The following is a 20,622-nucleotide window of genomic DNA, read 5'->3' on the forward strand; positions in this document are numbered from 1 at the left end:
CAGGCATCATTAGGAATCTGTGATTCACCAAAATGTCTTCCTAAATAGAGGTGGGAGGCTCAGTAAAGCATTTATGTGACTTTTTCTTCTACCCTCTCCCACTCCCCCCCAACCAAATGGAGCAAGTTTTTTTTAAGACAAAGGACCAAAACAAGAAGTTAAAGCAGGTCCTGGCCGGGTAGCTCAATTGATGAAGGCATCAGGTAAATCTGATCCAATTCAATGGAACCCTGAAGGGAATAAGTTATAGAGACTGTAAAGGAAGTACTGTCTCCTGCTCTGGGGCATCCAAACTATAAACTTCCCTTCTTCCTTTTCACATGTGAAAGTAAGGGAAATGCTTTAGGAGTTCCAACTTAGAAACACAGACATCACCATAGACCTATAGGATATTATAGTCAGCAACTAGACTCAGTGGCAAAAGGGCTCCCTCCCTGAATGAGGGCCATCTCTGCTGCAGCACTGTTATGTAAACAGACTGAAGAGACAGTTGTAGGCCCCCTTTAACTACTTATGTTCCTCATTCTGTTGAATCCTTGCTGATCTCTCACCACACTCAACACTTCTCTGTCAGATGACTGGCTTCTTATGAAGTACTCCTGCTCCCCGCACCTAATATTACTTTAAGTCAGTGTAATCACCTTAACCCTGCCACCTTGTTACCCTCTTTACAGGACAAAAACACCCATAATTGTATTTTACTTACTACCTTCTTGCTCTTAGGAATGATTTACAGGAAACTCCTATTGATAATGCTGACTTAATGTGGTTCACTGGTGGATCTTATCTGAAAGATGAACAGGGACATTTCCAAGCTGGATATGCAATAACATTTTGGTGGATTCAACAACATTGGCCCTCTAAAAGAAATAAAAGGGGAATACTTGGAGGAGTAGGGGCTGGCTTTGGTATTCTGGGACAAGCTGAACTCACAGTTAATGAAGGCCACCCTATGCATCTGGATGAAGGGGCGAATTAACCAATTTTGCTAAAAGGAGACATTTAACATCATTGTCAAAGGCTTATTAACTAACTTAAAGAAATTTATAAATTAGTAACTGATTCATTTTACAGTGTGCTCCTTGGAGATGAAGATTTCAAAGATCGTGGCTTATAACCAGGAGATTTTATTTATTGGAAAATACATAAAATAAAAGACCTCTCTAACTCCATTGGAGGGGACCTTACCATGTATTACTAACTCACCCACGTGCAGCTAAACTTAAAAGAGTTAGCTCATGGATTCACATTTCTCATTTAAAAAAGGCACCTGAAAAAAAAAATCACCTTACTGTGAATGGACAGCCACTCCCATCTCTGACACCCATTTCAGTCTGCAGCAGAGTTCAAAGATTTCAAGGACAAGAACTTGCTGACCATGGAGGCAAACAGCTATCCCAGACAACATCAAGGCTTGTATGCTCACAAATTGATGCTGCTTGAACCTCCTTTTTATATCATCTAATTGTTATTGACTGAATGTACATAAAATGATTTTTTATATTGTTATCCTCCTTATGGTTTCCTAGTGGAAACAATATCTGTCTCCCCAAACCCTATCCCTTATTATAATAGATATGAAAAATTTATCTTGGATACCTGCAAATCTTTCCCAATTCTGATTATCAGGCATGATAATGAAGTGAATGCTTTGTTGGCCACACATTGGTCTTCTCCTATTGTTAATATAAGCTTTGGTACATTTTTTTTTCTGGCTCTATCTATTATAAAGGATCCATCTTGGGCAAATACCTCCAAGGATACCTCCCTGATAATTCCCCTGGAAGAATAAAATATGGAACTAATCTAGATAAATATTGTATAGCTATAGAGATGGTTTGATGAAAAACTAAGAAAAATTCCTGGATAGGATGGAAAAAGGCTTGTAGCAGCCTGTCCTATCTGTCATAGCATATCTTGTCTTCAGACTCACCAGTCATGTCTGTGAAACCAGAAAAAAAAAATCGATGGGTCCCCATTTCAAAATTTATTGGGATCACTTGGTGGGTAGATATGTTTGTAACTACCCCATCATCCTTGTGTCTTGGACACTTGTGGGAAGCCCTGTAGAATACTCAAACTCTAGCTCATTTGGGGGTCATTTCTACCCATTGAACTATGGCATGGGAAATTCAACATTTTTGGGTCCACTCAGTCTACCCTAACTGCTCCCAAGCCATAGCTACCCAATGGCAACAACATTGCTGGTGGATTCAACAACATTAGCACCCCAAAAGAAATAAAAGGGGATTATTTGGAAGAATAGGGGCTAGTATTAGTATTCTGGGATAAGTTGAACTCACAGGCAATGAATGACATAATTCATTAGAAAAAGATTCTTTATCTCAAATAGTTCATCTAGAGCAGTGTTTCCCAAACTTTTGACATATGTGTACCCCTTCTATAATTTTCGTAATGCTGAGTAGTACGCCTTGTACTCATGAGAACGTAGAATTAGGCGCAGCTAAGCACAGTGCAGTGCATATCCCCACCAAACTCCAGTGCAACTAGTACCCCCACCAAACTCTTCCCGTACCCTTGGGGGTAGGCATACCACACTTTGGGGAACACTGATCTAGAGGGAATGCTGTTTCAAGAAAAAGAAAAAGGGTGGTAAGCAGCATGGAAATACAATAAAACCTTAGCTCAATGGATAGAACTGACTATAAAAACTAATGCACAAACACAACAATGGGAATGCGCCTGTATCCTAACTCAGCAGGGCCTATTGTCTATGCCAGTGGTCTATGCTAATGCAAATGGAATCTGAAGTAGCTATGAAACAATGGCCAACTATAATGGCTGCAGAAGTCCTGGCTAGACACTTATGGGACTCATTTGGTTCCCCTGAAATTTGGAATTTTTTGGATGGAAAATGTGATCTACAACATTGTGTCTTAAAATCCCAGGTACCTTGGTTAGATCCTAAGCTTAAATTCCCAGTAGTTCAACTGGCTGGTTTGGCACCATCTTCAATAATACTATGATACTTCCATTGGGAAGTATATGGGCTATATTTAAAAGTAATAAATACTGATTGTGAAAATTGAAAAGGTGGATGGTTATGCCCCTAATCTGTATGTAATACTGAATTCACCCAGTCCTGGCCTATTGTATCTATTCCAACAAATAACAATATATGGTAAATGGGAAAGAGGCATTTTTGTTGGCAAAGGGTAGAAAATTCTCCTGTTATACTAACTGATTTTTACTGTAATAACACCAAGTTTACATTAAATATTACTGGAATATGGTATAATACTGAAATTACAGGCAGAATAACTTTGCCTGAGGTTCATAAAATCTATGATAATATTGATATTGAAAATCCAGTGTATTGGGAAATTGAACTTAATCCTCCCCATGAAGTCATTTCTATGGAAACTGGCCAGAAGAAAAATTAGAGCTTCTGGATAATTAAATGGTAGAGAGTCTTCATTCATCTGGCCAAACATGTCATAAGGTACAAGTGACGGTGGATGACGTAGAAAAACATATAATTAGCTTAATAAAAAATTGTGATAATACATGCAAAGGGTTTTTTGGTTGGCTGGGATGCTTGTTCTCCTCAGACCCTTCTTTATTTAGTATCAGACATTTTCTGTTTCTAATAGGTGTACTGATTTAATATTGTTTTTTTTCTGGTATGTAAATATTATACTAGATGCAGAAAAACAAAACTTAAGACAGAGCAAAAAGACTCATGTGATGGTGGGTCAAAAATTAAAAATGATACTTTTTAACAACAAAGACATATAAGCTTCGACTGCCTCCCATTTATCTGCCTTTTTTTTTTAATAATAATAATTCAACTTTAAATGCCATCTGAGGTATGGTCTTGCCCCATCCCCAGTGGTCCACCCTGTTCAGCAAGAAAAATGCTGACACCAAGGCTTCCTAGGAACAAGCCTATCTAGCACCATGGGACTCCATTATCCAACCAAAAGGTTGGTCATTTATTTATGACCAAAAGAGGGATGTGTAGATGATAAGGGACCACATGCTAATCTGACTAACTCAGAGGAGGCCTGCGTGGTGGCCTCCAACTCAGAGACCTAAAGTAACCACAAAGAATGGTCTGAAATTAAATATTTTAATTCAATAGCAGTTTATAGCAGGTAGACATGTCCTAGGCCAGTGTCTTCCTTGAGAAAGATCAACTTTAATCTCTACTGAGCCTATTGACTTTTTGCATCTAAGATAAAATACCTATAGAATATCAGGGTAATTTGTAACTTCCCTTTTTCCCTCTGTGAACAAAAATGGCACCAGGGGCAGACCACTGATTTCCATATTGTTATTGTTATCTTGTTAATTGTTGATGTGTTAACTATATTATACCCACCTATGTAAAGATGTATGTGTCTATCATTTTACTTTTTACCCAATCCCAAAAGTCTCCCCACTTTGCTTCCTCCTACTATTGTATCATAAATCATTGAGTTTAACACAAGATTCCTTAATGAGCCAATTAATTAGGACTTTTTTATTGTACACAGGTTCAGAGCAGAATATCTCTGTCAAATTCTGAACCAAAAACATGGAGGAAGCTTTCTCTATTTATATGCTTCCATTTCTTTGTCTCCCAAATATGGTTTTTCTGGACTTTCTGCAGACTTTACAAAGAGTCCTGTGTAAGTTAATTTTTGCAGACAGTTTGTGACCTTGGATACATAATGAACAAACACTTGGCAAGAGAATATGGGAATATTATCAGTATCAGCATTAGCCTGTTATATCAGATGGCTAGCTTGCAAGGTCAGTCAGCTAAGTTTTAATCTTTTTCTATTATTTAAACTAAAACAGTTATTTTACAGAATAAGGGACTATCTAAAAATAACAGAGTTGACCTACAGAATAAGAGACTAAGAATTACAGAGTAGTTCTAACAGCAGTTTCAAGCAGCAGTTTTCCAAAGGAGGAATATACTATGCTTCACTACCTCCCTAATATATCACCAGTGGAGTTCATGCAACCCACTTACATCTTCTCCTTTGTTTATAATATATAAAACAAGGTAGAAAAACTGCCATTCTCCATAGTACTATCTCAAACAGTGAGATTCTGCTTAAATAAACTCATAAAAATTCTTTACAGGTTTGAATATTTCTTATATTAACACTGGAGGCCCGATGCACGAAATTTGTGTAAGGGGCTCAGCCCTTCCTGCCGCAATGGCTTGCCTCAGCACAGCCTGGGCTTTGTCTGGAAGGACGTCCAGAAGGTTGTTGTGCTGTCTGGTCTAATTAGCATATTATGCTTTTATTATTATATATATTAAATATACTTTTAAAAAAGATATATATTTTTATAGATTTCAGAGAGAAAGGGAGAAGGGGAGAGAGAGAGAAACATCAATGATGAGAGCGAATTTGGGGAAACCCCAGATTTGGTTAGGAAATAAGGAGTGAGGAGAAGTGTAGGCCAGAAGTTTTATTCAGGTTTTTTTTCTGGGAAGGAGAGGCTGGGTGGGAAAAATGCTAGGGATTGGATAGTTTGAATAATGTAGGCTGCCTCCAGCTATAGGGGTATTCTCTAGTTTTCTTAAAATTGGCCTTAAGTGAACTTAGCACAGGATGCACATTGGTGGCTTGGTAAGATAAGAGGAAGTTCAGATTCTGGGTTCTGGATAACAGGGGAAATGTAAACAACTTCGGCTACTAGTTTGGCCCTTCAATTAATGGCTGCCAAATACAGATTCTAACAAAAACACAACACATCACCTTCGCATAACTGAGTGTTTTACTTTGATGCATGTTTTCTTTCTTTCTGTAATAGTTTTGATTCCTATTTTCTTTCTTTTTTTTAAATAATTTTTTTTTTTTTATTTCAGAGAGGAAAGGAAAAGGCAAGAGATATAAAAACATCAATGATGAGAGAGAATCATTGATCAATTGCCTCCTGCATGCCACACACTGGAGATCAAGCCTGCAACCTGGTCATGTGCCCTCAACTGGCAATCAAACTGTGACCTCCTCCTGGTTCATAGGTCAACACTCAACCACTGAGCCACGCCAACTGAACTGATTCATATTTTCAATAGACTTAATTATAAAATAATCCATGCCATAGGTATTTCCTGTATAACTGAAAATAAATGTTTCAGTGTTTTTTTGTTTTTGTTTTTTTTTTCTTGTCATTAAAAAATATTTTTTTTTTATTGATTTCAGAGAGAAAGGGAAAGGAGAAGAGAGATAGAAACATCAATGGTGAGAAAGAATCATTGATCAGCTGCATCCTGCATGTCTCACATTGGGGATTGAGCCCACAATCCAGGAATGTGCCCTGACTGGGAATTGAACTGTAACCTACAGGTCAATGATCAACCACTGAGCCACATTGGCTTTTGAATTTAAAAGTTGGGTAAGTCTGATGCAGACAATTAATTATGGTGGATTAGATAAAGGCATTAATCCTTTCCATCATAGAAATGTATTATCAATTGAAATGAAAGGTCAAGAACTCACAAAAATGTGTAAAAGATAGCAGAAGATGTGTCATGGGAATTTTAATGCTAGGAAGTAGATACATAAGTTTATCTGACATTAGAGGAAGATATAATCTAAGCTGACAAGAAGTGTGGAGCCATAGGGAATGAGACTGCTTGAGATTCCTTTTCCCTCCACCCAGCCAACAGTGCTCAGAAATTGGAGATAACAAGTCCTTAATTTATAAAGGTTGAATTCAAATTTTGAGTGAACCCAGGCACATTATTTTTATTATTCTATTTAAGATTTAAAATCTTAAATGCCCTCAAACCAGGAAATCAAGTGAAAATATGCACATCCCACAGAATTTTGGTTTATCTATAATAATAAAAGCATAATATACTAATTAGACTGGACAGCCGAATGACCTTCCAGACAACCTTCTGGACAAAGTCGGGGCTGTGAGGGCCATTGCAAATCACCTTGGCTGTGAGGGCTGAGCCTCTTGGATGAATTTTGTGCATCGGGCCTTTAGTTGTTTTTTTGTTTGTTTGTTTGTTTATATTTTATTGATTTTTTACAGAGAGAAAGAGAGAGGGATAGAGAGTTAGAAACATCGATGAGAGAGAATCATTAATCAGCTGCCTCTTGCACACCTCCTACTGGGAATGTGCCCGCAACCAAGGTACATGCCCTTGACCTGAATCGAACATGAGACCTTCCAGTCTGCAAGCCGGCGCTCTATCCACTGAGCCGAACCGGTTTCAGCAAGGCCTTTAGTTTTATATAAAATAAAATAAAGCATGGCCAGTATAGCTCAGTGGTTGAGCATTGACCTAGGAAGCAAGAGGTTCGATTCCCAGGGTTGCAGGCTCAATCCCCAGTGTGGGGTGTGCAGGAGGTAGTCGATCAATGATTCTCTCATTGATATTTCTTTGTCTCCCTTCCTCTCTGAAATAAATAAAAATATATTTAAAAAAAATAAAGAGAGTTATGTGGTGAAAGGTAAATGGGAGATTAAGTAAATAATGAGATCTCAGAAACATTTTTCAACCCAGAACAAGGCAGTCAGATGTTTATAAGATTTAGGATTCCCTACTTGAAATAGCGAAATGCCTTACAGAAAAAGACATTAGCTAGGATGTATTTGGGGACAATTGAAAAGTTGCATATCAAAGCCACTGCTAACATATATGCAAAAGTTTCATTCATCTTTATAATGTTTTTGTTGTATATGTAGCCAGGTAATGACACATCATTATGTTTCAGGGAATGATGTCTAACATTAAGAGAAGAAGAAATTCTGCTTTTGTCTATAATACAGCAGTTTGATGTAAGGCAGTAATAAAATCAAATAGAAAAAAAAAATCATGAAATACAGGGAAAAACAAAATCCTATGGAGAAGTAAAAAACACTGAGGGAAAAAAAAAAGATTCTGGAATTCATTATTTGTCATTTTTTAAGGTGCATGTCACCTGGCAACCAAAAGCCAGAGCCTTTTATAGTCATGTGGAGTGGTAAAGTAAAAATGGAGTGTGGGCTCCCAGAGAACGGCCAGTACAGTATAGTTTAGAGGTGATGTCATTTAGAAGAGAGCTCATTAATTTAGAAAAGTATATTGAAAATTTTACTGCACATGTTGAGACCACAAGTCAAAATGAAAATGTATTCTCAAACTGACATTAAGCATATACTGGGTAATTTAATTCTGCTGGTAAAGCTTCCTCTCATTTTAGCATCTAGACCACAAATAACTATTTTAGATGAAGATTCCAGTAATAATGACTGATTATATTATATTAGGGACTCTTTTTATATAAGAACTGGATAGTACAAAGTTTTTAAATTTCTTCTTACTCTTTATAACTAGAGTCCTGGTGCACAAAATTTGTGCATGGGGTGTGTATGTCCCTCAGCCCAGCCTGTACCCTCTCCAATCTGGGACCCTCAAGGGATGTCCAACTGCCTGTTTAGTCCCTCTCACAATCCAAGACTGCTGGCTCTCAACTGCTCACCTGCTTGCCTTCCTGATTGCCCCTGATCACTCCCTAACTACTTCTCTGCCAGCATGATTACCCCCTAATCACTCCCCTTCCAACCTGATTGATGTCTAACTGCTCCCCTGCCAGCTTGATTGCCCCTAACTGCCCTCCCTGCAGGCCTGGGTCCCCTCCAACTGCCCTTTCCTCTAGGCCTGGTTTACCCCAACTTCCATCATCTGCCAGTTTGGCCACCCCTAACTGCCCTCCCTGCAGGCTTGATAGCCCCTAACTTCTCTCTCTTGCAGGACTGGTCCCTCCCGACTACCCTCCCCTGATGGCCATCTTGTGGTGGCCATCTTGTGTCCACATGGGAGCAGCCATCTTGTGTGTTGGAGTGACAGTCAATTTGCATATTACTGGATAGGATTAATGCATGACAAATTACTTGTTGAAGGGTCAGCATGATTTATATTTCCAGAAGTTGTAGCACCTAGCTCTAGTTCTAGATAACAGATTTTCAATAAACACTGCCAATTTATGGTGAGCTAAAAATAAGAAAATTTTAGATTAAGTACTTTAAGAACAATAAAAATATATGAATCTAATAACAACATAAACATAAAACCCTTACTTATAAAATGAACTGGATTATTTAAATACCAAATGTCTTATATCAAGATACACTGTCTATTTCAAAGGCAGTATTTTGATAACATTGTATAATAGCCTTTTTCTCTAAATTATTCTCAGTGGAAAAATGGTTAGGAACACATTTTATTATAGAAAATATATGAGATGGGAGACATTACAATGCCCATCTTTGGAAAGTGCAATATGCCAGATAAAGCAAAGCTTGACAAAATAGACAATATTTTTTGGAGAAATATCTCTTGGACACTAGTTGAATATGAGTTTCCAGATGGCAATTGATTGAACCTGAACAGAGTGAACAGAATATTTTCTAACCAATCATTTCATGAAATCAGGTTTGCCAAAAAAAAAAAAAAAAAAAAAAAAGCCTTCATCAAGTGAGATTTGTGAGTTTAGAATCAAGCACAAACAATTCTCTAATACAATAGTTTATTGCATTAGTAAAGAGCCCACACTCTGTGATGGTAGGTTTTATGTATCAATTTGGCTAGGCTATTGTACCCAGTTATTTAACCAAACACTAATCTAAGATTTACTGAGAAGGTGTTTTGTGTGTGTGCTTAACATCTACAATCAGTTGACTTTAAATGAGATTGCCTTTGAAAATGTGAGTGAGGCACATCCAATTAGTTAAAAGACCTTAAGAGGGAAAAACTGACATTCCTGGAGAAGAGATTTATTTTAAAGAATGGCTCATGTAAACGTAGGAGTTGGTATGTTTTAAATCTGTAGGGCAGGCCTGCAGGCTGGGACTCAGGTAGCAGTGAATTCTACAGTTTTGAAGCATAAGTTTTTCTCTAGAAGATTCAATTTTTGCAGTTAAGGCCTTTCAACTCATTGGTTCTGTTCTTTTTCTTTGGAGAATACTGATTTATATACACTCCCAATGTCCCAACTTTTATAGTTCTAGTATAATACAGTGAGTAGGAAATGGTTAAAGAGCCTTCTAACCCCACCCTTTATTAGGAATCACTTCTGGAATAAAGAGAAGATAGCTTAGTCAATCTCCTTGAAAACATAAAAAAAAAAGGACAGAATTTCTGGCAAATAGGATAATAGCATTTCCTAGAGTAGGGGTGTCGAACTCAATCAGAGAAGGGGCCAAAATCTAAAATCCAGCCTAAATCGCCGGCTGAATGGTTTACTGAACAGTCATAAACTGTCATTGTGATGGAAACGCAGCGGAGTGCAGTGATGACAGTGCTGTGCGGGCCACATTGCAAGGCCTGGCGGGACGGATTTGGCCCGCGGGCCTTGTGTTTGACACATGTGTCCTAGAGGGAGGATCCTACACTATGGAATTTTTGATCCCAGCATATTCTACCTCATTGGCCTAGGATTGCTTATGCTAAAAACACACACAAACACACGTACATACACAAAATTTAGAATGAAATAATTTGTAAGGCATGGCTTCCTGAAGAATCCAAAATTAATAAATTCATGAAAGACTTACAGAGTTTATCGTTAGTGCCATAATGTGATTAAATTAGCATATGAACAAAGTATAATTTCCTGTAGGGCCTCAGTATTTGTGGGCTTATAAAGTACATTGGTTTACAAATATTCTCAATGTACCCTAATCCAGTGTTTTTCAACCTTTTTTGGGCAAAGGCACACTTGTTTCATGAAAAAAATCACGAGGCACACCACCATTAGAAAATGTTAAAAAATTTAACTCTGTGCCTATATTGACTATATATAAAGTAATTCTCTTGAATAGGAATCAAATAAACACAAAGAAAGTATTTTATAATTACTTTATTATGAAATATTAAGTAAACAAAATAGTGAAAAATTATAAAATTCTTGTCTTGTCTGCACCTACGGCACACCAGGCAACATCTCGCGGCACACTAGTGTGCCGTGGAACAGCGGTTGAAAAACGCTGCCCTAATCCGATCTCTTGCTTCTTAGGTTGGTGCTGGCATTCGTTAATATGCTCTTTTACTTTTATATTTAGTGGGTTAAATGTCATAGTCACAGATGTGTGTTGTCACTTTCTCTAAATGAAATTCAGCAGCAGCAGCAGCTATTTCCAAATGGTATTGACCAAATGCCAGAAATTCATGAGAGAGAAGAGGTAAAGGAAGTAATAAGAAAATCAGGACAAGGGGAATTTATAAGGGAGCAGAGCATGTCATACATGTCTTGTGATTTTTGACAAATGTAGGAGTTGGTTTGGACCTCTGCCTACAGAAAAATTGAATTAATTTTTATTAATGCTTTCATGAATATGCACAAAATTAGATCATGCAGGGAGTATATTCTACGAATACACATGTCCCAGACTTTTATTTTGTATACCTAACTAAATGGTCCATAATAACCAATATTAAGTAGTGATCGTCCCATATTGGTAAAGGTAAAAACTTAAAAAGACAGGATTAAGATTAAACAACATTATAATGTAATACTGTGCAACATTACATTGAACAACAAAAATGACAACCACAATAATTAGAATTCAGAATTATATATCAAAAATAGATATAAAATTACAGTCCAGCCAGTGTGGCTCAGTGGGTGACTGTTGACCTGTGAACCAGGAGGTCATGGTTCGATTCCCGGTCAGGGCACATTGGTTTGCGGGCTCCATGCCCAGTGTGGGATGTAAAGGAGGCAGACAATCAATGATTCTTTCTCATCATTGATGTTTCTCTCTCTCTCTCTCTCTTTCTCTCTCTCTCTCTCTCTCTCTCTCTCTCTCTCTCCCTTCCTCTCTAAAATAAGCAAAAATGTATTTTTAAAAAAGAATTAAAATATTTTTAAAATTAAAAAATAAAAATAAAAATGGAATTGCACAGGGTTTTAGTTCCCTTATACATACCTCCCTTTAGTTTCAAAAGAATTAGATTATAAAATTAAACTTACATGAGTCAGAGATTTTACTAGTCTCAAGCTTTGTTAATTATTTAGAAGTACAAATAACTGCAAGCCACAGGTACAAAGGGAGAGAAACGAAACTGTAAATTCAGCTCTCCTAGTCCATTAGTGTATTAGAATTCACTCTGACTCTGATTAAGATATGAGATTCCCATTGGTGGGAAATATCATTTTTCCATTATTAAATACAATACTAGAGACCTGGTACACGAAATTCGTGTATGGGTAGGGTCCCTAGGCCTGGCTGGTAATCAGGGTCTACCTGGGCCTTCCAGCTGGCAGCTGGGGCCTTCCTTCATTCCACGTCGCCCCCTAGTGGTCAGCACACAACATAGTGAGCAATAGAACTCCCGGTCTCCTGGTCAAACTCCTGCGGGGACACTTTGCACATTAGCCTTATATAGCCTTATATACCCTGTTTCCCCCAAAATAAGACAGTGTCTTATATTAATTTTTGCTCCCAAAGATTCGCTAGATCTTATTTTCAGGGGATATCTTATTTTTCCATCCGCTAGGTCTTATTTTCGGAGGATGTCTTATTTTCGGGGAAACACGGTCAGGGTATATATGTATATAAATTTCCTCATCCTCTCCCTACATAAGATGACTGTCAAATGTTTCCACATAGTTCTCTCTCTCTCTAGTTCTAGGATCTCCTAGCTGGAAACATTTGACAGTCATCTTATGTAGGATTTAAATTCTGATGTGGAAGAGCATGGCACTCCACATCACTGTGACTAACATTCACAATGCCCAGAAGCATGTTCAGTAAGGAAGCATTTTCCAACACCAAAATAGAGACAAATGTATGTGACTCAGGGCTTATGTTTATGTGTAAAAAAAAAAAAAAAAGTTTCCTCATCAAAAAGGAGTTCTGTCAATTTGAATAATTATAATCTTAATCCTGTCTTTTTAAATTTCTACCTTTCCTAATTTGGGACGATCACTAATACAGGACAAATCCGTTGTAAATGCTGTTTGTATATCAGATTAGTTAAGTGCCATTGCTTCTCAGTCTTTTGGCTAAGATTAAGTGCAGATTACTTAATACTTTACAATTTATAATATTCCTCCAAAATCGAATATCTTGATGAAGTAATATAATAACCTCTTCCACTGTCTCATACTTACTACATATTGTTAAAAATGTATTTGAGCCGAAAGCGGTTTGGCTCAGTGGTAGAGCGTCAGTCTGTGGACTGAAAGGTCCCAGGTTCGATTCCGGTCAAGGGCATGTACATTGGTTGAGGGCACATCCCCGGTAGGGAGTGTACAGGAGGCAGCTGGTTGATATTTCTCTCTCATCGACGTTTCTAGCTCTCTATCCCTCTCTCCTCCTCTCTGAAAAAATCAATAAAATATATATTTTTTAAAAGTATTTGAATATTCAGTCCCTTGGCTGATCCGTGTAGCTCAGTGGTTGCGCATCAACTTATAAACCAGGAGGTCTTGGTTCAGTTCTCGGTCAGGGCACATACCAGTTGCGGACTTGATCCTCAGTGTGGGGTGTGCAAGAGGCAGCCAATCAATGGTTCTCTCTCATCACTGATGTTTCTATCTTCCTCTCTCTTCCTCTCTGAAATCAATACAAACATATTTTAAAAAAATTCAGTCTCTCTCTTCACTTCCAGTATGTCTTCAATTCATCTACCGAATTCTCCGGAGTATAAGATGACCCCCTAATTTTACAGTTAAAACATAGGTTCAGGCCTATATTCGCTGTATAAGACTACCCCCCACTTTCGAGGCAACATCAGTTCTTTTTTTACAGAACATGTACACTGTGTTCTAGTAAAAAGCCTGCTCAGATTGGCCAGAGTCAGAGAGGCGGTCTTTAAAAAAGAACTGGTGTTGCCTCGGAAGTGGGGGGTAGTCTTATACAGAGAATATAGGCCTAAACCTATGTTTTAACTGTAAAATTAGGGGGTCGTCTTATACGCTGGAAAATACGGTACTTATCCATTACTGTACAAATCATTTTAAGATTGAATAGATTGGGTACTTTAGAATGATTATTTAATTATTCAAGTTTTTTCTCAATTCTAAATGATTCGTAGGCCAATCTAAAATGACCAGCTGACTCCATTATTTTCTCTTCTTTTATTTTTTTGGTTGGTTAAATAATAAAAAATGGATTAAAAAGTTTACTTATAAAACCTAAATTCACATTAGATTTAACAAATAATTTTTAAAAAGTATGCTATTACTCCATAATAAACATATATTTAACTGTATTTAATATAATGTGGATATATTCCTAATTAATATGCTTAGTAAGAAGCAGAGTTTAGGAACACAACTTTCTCATTGTTAACTAATATTTTCTGCATTTTTACAAAAACTATTACAATAATCCAATATTAATTTTGTCCGCAAGTAATTTAAATATCTATATTATTTGCTTATGGTTTTTCAGACTCTTACTTTGGTATATTTAACCAAATGTGGGCATAATTACTAAATAATTATATTAGCAGTAAGAAATAGAGTTTTAAAAAGACTATCTCTTGTTGAATAACATTTTCTTGAATGCTATAGAATGACTACAATAAATATTTTTCTATGTTTATAAATATGTTATCTGTTTACTTGGTATTTTTTGTAGACTTTGAGATAAAACCAGTGTGGGCTGCTATTTTCAAACATACTCTTTATCCTTGTTTTTTTCTCTCTCAAAGGCTCCCATTTACAAGATCCCATTTACACATAATATATAATATATTAGTTATATATAATATATTAGTTTTATTTTAAAAACTGAGGATGGGAGTGATGTCAGAGGAACGACAGCACAAGGGCTCACCTTTGCCTCTCCCCCTAACATTTCAACAAGTTAATCATCTATAATTCAATAAAGAAATCCCTGCTCAACACAGATACACACACATCTAAGGGACCTGGGTACCAAAACACCTAAGGTGGGCATCTGGTAATAAACAGGAAATGAGAAGAAGTTTACATTGATAGGAGTTAACAATGTGTTTTCCATTTTGTAAACCATTTGATAAACTCTGTTTTGTTTTATCATACCAATATGAATAAACATCTTTCCTTGATAATTGTGAAATAAATTTGAATGACAGAAAAAGAAAGGAAAAGTAAAAAGAAAAAATAGGTATCATACATAAATAATTTTAACTCATGGTTCATTAAAAATATTTTGGAGCTATCATATTACTCAGATGGTCAACTTGCAAATACTAATAATAGCTTTGAACATCATCCAGAAGGTAATTAAATTCACTATGGATAGAACTGTATAAATAACTTTCATACATTACACATACAATACTTAAAATGTTGCTTGATATACTCCTAATGACCGTTTTTCAAATGAGGTGATTGGTTCCTGTGAAATTGAACTAAATTTAAATTATACAATTTCCCAAATTTAATAATGGTAACATTTAAATACAAACCTAGATTTGATTAATAATCCGAAAGCCTATGCCCTTATCTACTAGGCAATATCAGTAATCATGTTTGGTAAGAAAGAATATTAAAGGAAAACTCATAACTTTGTAAGATTTCATTAGTATAGAGTTAAGAGAAAAGAAAATGAGTTTTAAATGGTGCAAGTTAATGAACCAATGAATGGTAGTCACTAGTGAAAAAGTATAAGAAACACATTATAATTGTGATCAATAAACAAGTAAGGCACTGCATTTACAGGAGCAATTACATTAAGACAGAAATAATTTGAAAGTTATTTTAGGAAATTTCAGCCTATTTTCAAAGGCATATGTAAGTGTTAAAGAAAATCACAGAATCCCATTATATTTTAAAGAAATAAGTAGAAAAGAGTAATCTATAATCACTTTTAATTACCCAGTGTATATATGAAATTATGTGATTAAAATATTTTGACATATAAAATTAATGTTTGTCAAATCTTATAAGTATCTTTAAGAAGGTAAAAACAAATCCAATTAACTGAATATGTGATTTTCATACTAAACTAAATATAATTGTTTAGTCTGAGGAGGTTCTGCTCACCCAAGAAAGAGAATTCAACTTAGACCATTGAATCAAAAAAATATTATTGAACAGGATGTTCTCAGCAATTATTTTTTTCAAGTTTCAGCATGATAGTTCTAATTTGATATATAAAATTATTATCTTCCTCTTTTTCCTTTCTATTAGATGTCAAATAGTGCAGAAATGTTATTGAATCATTTTGACACATTGTTGCTTCTGCAGGCATAGCCAATAGCTTTTATTTTCTCCCCAAAACTTGCCTAATACATGAAAAGATTTGTTAAAGTAACTAAAGAAGTTAAGGTTTTTTGTTGTTACTTTTTTTGGGGGGTTGAAAACAAAAGTAACCTAGTATATTATGAGCATAATAAATGAAATTTAAAAATAAGTAAGGATTAGAAAGAAGACAAATAGGACTCACCAAGCAGAGAGAAGCAAAGATTATAAAAGTGATTTAGATATATAAATTTGCATAAATAAAATAATATACCAGAACAATATCAAATATCTAGAAAGTTATTCTATGCTTTTATTGAAATGTATGAAAATCTAATAGAAGCCCAGCCAGTGTGGCTTAGTGGTTGAGCAGCCATGAACCAGAAGGCCAAGTTTGATTCTCAGTTTTATGCCAGGGTTTCAGGCTCAGTCCCCAGAAGGGGACTTGCAGGGGGGGAATGGATTGATGATTCTCTCTTAGCAATGATGTTTCTATATCTTTATCCCACTCCCTTCCTCAGTCTGAAATAAACACATATTTTAAAAAACCTAATGGAGTAAGAGAGAAATTGAGTATTTTGACATCCTGACCAGCCCTTGCAATGTATCTGCAAATGTCAATTTGTACTAGAAGTCACACTTCTTGATTCCCTGTGGCACCTAGACATTAATTGCCCTCAGTTACTCTCTTACTGTTTTATTGAGGGTTGCTCTAGAATTAGAACTGACCAAATTGATTAGCTTATACACTCAAAATATGTGTTTAAACATTATTTTGCAGGTCATACTACCTAGTATAAATTATTCATTACCAGGTTCCACGAAAAGAAAATGTTATGTCTATTTTTTGTATTAAAACACCTGATGAACACAAGTAATCATTCTTTAAATAAACAAAGAGGGGGGTACCTCAGAGACAAAGATGGGCTCTGAATGTTCAGCTCTTCTTTTCCGTTTTAGGGTTGAAGCAAGCAATTTATAAAGGCAAGAATTCTTCCTATATTTAGATTTAAGATATAATGGAGGAGTGCCCTGGATTTTCCAAGATATCACCAATATTCCAATCTTTAAAATATGCATATGTATCTTCTCCTTGAACCAAATAATATCTCATGGTATAATCTCCACAGGTACTATATAGTCAAATTATTTGCTGAATAATTCTTGTAAAACATTACTTTATAGTATAAACTAGAGGCCTGGTGCATAAAATTCATGCATGAGAGGAGTGGGTGGTGGTGTCCCTCGGCCCAGCCTGCACCTCTCAAATCTGGGACCCTTTGTGGGATGTCCAACTGCCTGTTCACAATCCAGGATTGCTGGCTCTCAAATGCTCACCTGTCTGCCTTCCTTCCTGATTGCCCCTAACCGCTTCTGCCTGCCAGCCTGATCACCCCCTAACCACTCACAAGCCAGCCTGATTGATGTCTAATTGCTCCCCTGCCAGCTTGTTTGCCCCCAACTTCCCTCTTCTGCCCTCCCTTGCAGGCCTAGTGCCTTTCAACTGCCCTCCTCTGCTGGCCATCTTGTGGTGGCCATCTTGTGTTCACTTAGGGGCAGGATCTTTGACCACATGGGGGCAGCCATCTTGTGTGTTGGAGTGATGTCAATCTGCATATTACTCTTTTATTAGATAGGATAGAGGCCTGGTGCATGAGTAGGAGCTAGCTGGTTTGCCCTGAAGGATGTCCCAGATCAAGGTGGAGGTTCCCTTGGGGGATGGGGTGGCCTGAGCAAGGGGCCTGTGGTGGTTTGCAGGCTGGCTACCCAAGTGGAGGCTCTGGTATCTGGAATTTATTTACCTTCTACAATTGAAACTTTGTAGCTTGGAGTGGAGGCCTATGCCAACAAGGGTAGGTGGAAAGCTTGGCTTTCTTCATTGCCTGGGAAACCCAAGCCTCCCTTTTGCTCTCTGTGGCTGCAGCCATCTTGGTTGGGTTTATTTGCATACTTGTTCTGATTGGTTGGTGGGGGTGGCTGGTGGGTGTAGTGGAGTGATGGTTAATTTGCATATTGCTCTTTTGTTAGGTAGGATGTGCAAGGTGAAGAAGCTGGATCTGAATCATTATCACCAGGGAAGTTAGGGAAGTCATACAAGGAACTTACACTTATTTGTGATTCTTCTGGCTATTATCTAGGACATGCATTTGAGAGAGTATTTAGGATCAGTTCTAGGTCCCTGAAGGCCACTTAGCCACCTTAAAAGGATGTAAAGGTAGCCATGTTATAAAGTAATTTAACTAAACTCTCAACACATGTCTTTCTTCTAACTCTAATCTATTGCTTCTAGATTTTTAATGTGACTGACAAAAAGATGTGCATTATATACTTGTATGAGTTTTTAAAATCTTTTTAATGTTTTTATTGATTTTAAAATATATTTTATTTATTTCAGAGGGGAAGAGAGAGAAAAAGAGATAGAAACATCACAATGATGAGAGAGAATCATTGATTAGCTTCCTCCTGCATGCCCTGCACCTGGGATGGAGCCTAAAACCTGGGCATGTGCCCTAACTAGGAATCACACAATGACTTCCTGGTTCATGGGTCAATACTCAACCACTGTCCAAACAGGACAAAACCTGTTTTATTTTTTTTGAGATGAATAAAATTATTTCATCTCTAGCTTACTGATTAAAACTAAAAAGAAGACACAAATAATCAATATCAATGTAAGAAGGAATATCACTGGATATCTTAGAGGCATTTAAAAAAAAAACTGTATATAATAAACATTTTATAAATGTGACAATTCACATGAAGTGGACCAATTTCTAGAACACAGACTCTTAATAGCTTATTTAAGAAAAAACATTAACCTGAATTGTTAAAAATAATAATAACCTGAATTATCCTATATGTGTTAAAGAAATTTAATATATTTTTTAAAATTTTCAAAAAGAAAATTCACAGACTTTATTTGTTATTTCTGTTTATTTTTAATTTTTATTTTCAATCATTTTAAATATATTAAATCGATTGGGGTGAAATTGGTCAACATGAACATGTTTCAGGAGTGCCAGAGACTTTAAAAAAAGAAACGACAGCAATTCTAATGAAATATTTTCAGAAAATTGAGGAGGTATGGATATTTTTCAAATCATTCTATGATGCCAGCACTATCATGTAGCAAAAATTCTAAAAGATATTACAAGAAAACTACAGATTCACCTACAAATGGAAAATGTATGTAGCACTCCCTAATACAATTTTAGAAAATCAATTTCAACAGTGTCAGAATAATAATGAGATGTTAAAATTTAGCCTGAAGAGGTAAGTTCTCTTATCATTTGAAAACCAAAGTAATTTATAATGTTAACAGAAATCTACACATAATAACCTCCATAGACACAGAAAATTATTTGTCAAAATTCTACTTCAAATTATGCTGAAAACTCTCAGCATACTAAAATTAGAAGAGAAATTAGGAAACAGATAAAGAACACCTAAAGAGAATATGACTGCAATATTATAATTTTGGTGAAAGAGTAATCTTTCCCCCCTTTACAATAATAAAGAAAGCAAATACATCAGCTTTCTTCATTATTGCCTAGAGAAAGAAATGTCTAGAGATATACTATTATTTTAAAAAGCACATTAGAAAAGTAGTAAACTGTCTTTAAATATATACAATACTATGTAGAAAATTTATAAAATAATAGTTATAAATTCTAATAAGGAAGTTTAGCAATGTTGCATGATATATGATCAATATACATAAAATAATTGTATTATCATTAAATAACATTGAAATTCGCCCATTTAAGTTAAAAATAATGGCCCTGGCCAGGAGGCTCAGTTGGTTGAGCATCATTTTGTACACCAAAAAAGTTGAGAGAGGCAATCAATTGATGTTTCTTTCTCATATTGATGTTTGTTTTCTTCCTTTCTCTCTCTCTCTAATATCAATAAAAACAACAATATATCATTGAGTGAGGGTTAAATAAAAAATGCATTTTACAATAACAAAGTATGTGATATGTAGGAACATATAAAGTAAATGATCTGCAAAATAAAAACTATAAAACATTAGGCAGAGAAAATGAAGACCTAAATAAATTAACAGATATGCCATGTTTGTGCATCAGAAAATTCATTATTGTTATCAGTTTCCTCTAATTTTTTCAATAGACTCAAGGCAATACTTATTGCATACCTATATCCTTTTATGTAGACATTTATAAATTGATTCTAAAATTTACATGCAAATATAAAGGGTCTTGGAAAGACATCTTTGAAAAATAAGAATAAAAAAGGACTTATACTACCTGATATGCTACAAATGTACACTAATCAAATCAGTCTGGTTTACATAAAGATAAACAAAACAATGTAAAAGAATTAAGACCCCAGTATTTTGTGGAAATAAAGAATAAACTACATTGATGTAGTATCATTATAATATGCATATTTTATTATTTTTTTCTTATATTTTATGATGCTTTGACATCTTGGCATCTTACAGACCTGGGCAGAACGC

The sequence above is a fragment of the Pipistrellus kuhlii genome, unplaced genomic scaffold (genome assembly GCF_014108245.1).
Source record: "Pipistrellus kuhlii isolate mPipKuh1 unplaced genomic scaffold, mPipKuh1.p scaffold_m20_p_3, whole genome shotgun sequence".
In the NCBI taxonomy this organism is placed as follows: Eukaryota; Metazoa; Chordata; class Mammalia; order Chiroptera; family Vespertilionidae; genus Pipistrellus; species Pipistrellus kuhlii.